The following is a 3,125-nucleotide window of genomic DNA, read 5'->3' as shown; positions in this document are numbered from 1 at the left end:
ATATTCAATTGATCTCCTCAGTCCAATCCAAACAAATTTCTAATCAGAAAATAAAACTTATGTCACTTCGCATAAGCTCTCTCTTGTCTAAAGAGTTATCATTAATTCTATATACATTTTATTCTTAAGGAAAAAGCTAAACCACATTTGGCATATGCCACCACACAATTCTATGCTCAATTTGAGCTAACACGTAGCACATATATAGTGTATAAGTACTCACAGTGCATATGTTTAATCACTAAGTCCCTAGCTGAATGTACAATCCCTATACAGTTCACACCATAATCAATCCTCAATTGTTTAATTTACAAATAAGTACCTGTGAACAATAGTTCGTGATCCTGTTAATAGCTCCCAAGTATTTGTCAATTTGAAGTTGCAAATCAGCAAAATTCCAAGTCCAAAACCATCGTAAATATATTTTAACGTCTCGTTAGTCTCATATCAGTAGGCTGCAATCAAATTAAAATAGTATTATAGCAAGCGCCCCATAGTTCAACTCAATTATATACTATAGCTACTATTATAACACCCAGCTCACCGCATATCAGCTCCCTCAGTGTTCAAAACGGTCGCGTACTACACGCGCGCCATCTTTGAATGGCAATATATAGCCAAAACCGCGGGCGCCATCTTAGAGTGGTGATTCTCCGTTTTATTCGCCACTGTCTTCAAACAGTATATCATCTGAGTTATATCTACTGTAAAGCCGCTATTAGCCGCCCGCACCCATAAAGAGGTAAAATATATATAATAAAGCTATTTACATTTAATGCATTTACAAAAAGTAACCAAATTGGCGGGCGCTATTTTGAGGTAGCAAACCTATATTAAAAATTATCTAAACTCATCCATTCCGTTAGTAATTTTCAACATCAAGTAAATAGTGAAAATATTAACGCAATCCGCTGCGTCATTGAGGGTCATGTAAATATGATCAGTATATCAATTGTATGATTGCACACCAACCTTAAAGTATTCAGAACCATATCGAGTAGTGGTTTAACCAGCCTTCATGTATATTCAAAGCAATAGTTACTATATGGGCCTTTGCACCATAATTCTACAATTCTACAATTGCAACAGACCTACATTTCACATTGTATGTGAATCTGAGGATCTAAATCATAGTAGTAGTAAACTGCCACATAATAAAGTAACCCGACCTACATCTGACGATATACGTCAGCAAACGGGGTCCAGATGGTCTTTTCATTCTGCATAAGTATAAGCAGAATAATCTACCCGCACATTCAGGAGACAGGGGGAAATGGAAAGGAGGACAGGGTGAAAAGATACAGTTACATCAGATGAAGTAATGTAATTCTATCTCATAAATCCTTCGTAGCATAATTATATAGAAACAGATGTTATAGTATGTTGTTATACAGTACATCAATTGAGTGACATCAGAGCAAAACCAAACTATATACAGCATCATCAGGTTATTCTTGCCCTAAGTAGTATTCATATTCGTGGTCGATATTCAAACCGCGTTCAACTGCCTTTAGTTTCAATAGCCACATCACTTCTCTGCGCCTTAACTGTAATTGTCTATTCCCACCTCTAACGTCACGTTTAATATGATCAATTCCATGATATTTAAACGTATGTTTCTCTTTTTCATGAAAGTTTCTGACAATGTGGGAGGCAGTGGGATAACGAGTATCCCCTGTTTTCAGTGCTCTAAAGTGCTCTACCATTCTCTCCTTCAGTTTTCTGATAGTACTACCAACATAAATCTGTTTACAAGAACAAACTATAACATAAACAACAAAAGTAGTATCACAGTTAATAAACATGTTAATTAAATGTTCTCCTGTATTGTTATAGTTAAAAGTCTTGATTTTATTCACCGCCCATCTACAGGAGCTACATCTTCCACACTTGTGGAAGCCTGTAGATCGCCCAGTGAGCCAGTCAGGAACAGTAATCTTCAGGGGGTAACTTGGACTGACGAAATTAGAGAGGGTGCGACCCCTTCTAAAAGTGAGTCCTGGTTTATCTCCAATAAAGGGTGTCAGATCTTTGTCCATTTGTAATAAGTGCCAGTGTCTTTTCAGGATTTTAAACAGTTGGGCACTATCAGTACCGTAATTTGTTACTAAACGAATCTTGTCTTCTTTAAGTTCAACAGATTTGTCTTTGAGAGTACTTGACCTTTTAAGTTTCTTAGCTCTTGTTACTGCATTTTCAACCACTTTACTCTGATATCCACGTTTCAGAAATCTCTTTGTAAGATCAGTAAGATTGTGCTCAAAGTCATTATCTATCGAACAATTCCGTCTCGCCCTTACCATCTCACCATAAGGGATCGCATTTATTTGGCTAGTAGGGTGACAACTTCGAGCATGCAAAACAGCATTACAGCTGGTAGGTTTGCGAAACATGCGACTGCAAATTTTGTCATCTTTAATGAACAGTTCAATGTCTAGAAAATTGATATTATTTTTATCATAGTGGGTAGTAAATGACAGGTTCAGTGTATTATCATTCAGATAATCAAAAAAGCCTTTAAGTTCATCAACTGAACCTGTCCAAATGAGAAGGCAATCATCTATGTATCGCCCCCAATAGTGTATATATTGTATCCATTTTCTACCGGATGGGCCCCAGATTCTCTCCGCCTCAAAGAACCCCATAAAGAGGTTCGCAAAGGACGGAGCAAATCTAGAACCCATCGCGGTACCAAGGCGTTGTCTATACCAGTTACCATCAAAAAGAAATACATTATTTTGAAGCACCAGTCTTGTCATCTTCAAAATCATCTGATTATGATCAAAGTATTCCGCACTCCTATTGCCTAGAAAGAAATCAATAGCATGTATACCTAATTCATGGTCGATGTTGGTATAGAGAGATACCACATCGAGTGTAACCAATATCATTCTCTCATCCCATACCAGATCATTCATCAGATTGAGTACGTGTTTTGAATCCTCAATAAAAGAAGGTACATTTTTGACATAAATCTGTAAAAAGGTGTCAACGTATTGGGAAAGGCGCTCTGTTGGCCCCCCAATACCGGAAATTATTGGCCTGCCTGGTGGTTTTACCATAGATTTATGAATTTTAGGTTGAGTATACATGCATGGTGCACGCGGTGTAGTAACTTGTAAATA

Source organism: Lissotriton helveticus, chromosome 7, assembly GCF_964261635.1.
Source record: "Lissotriton helveticus chromosome 7, aLisHel1.1, whole genome shotgun sequence".
Taxonomy (NCBI): Eukaryota; Metazoa; Chordata; class Amphibia; order Caudata; family Salamandridae; genus Lissotriton; species Lissotriton helveticus.
The sequence above is the reverse complement of the archived record's forward strand: the minus strand, read 5'-3'. Positions refer to the sequence as shown.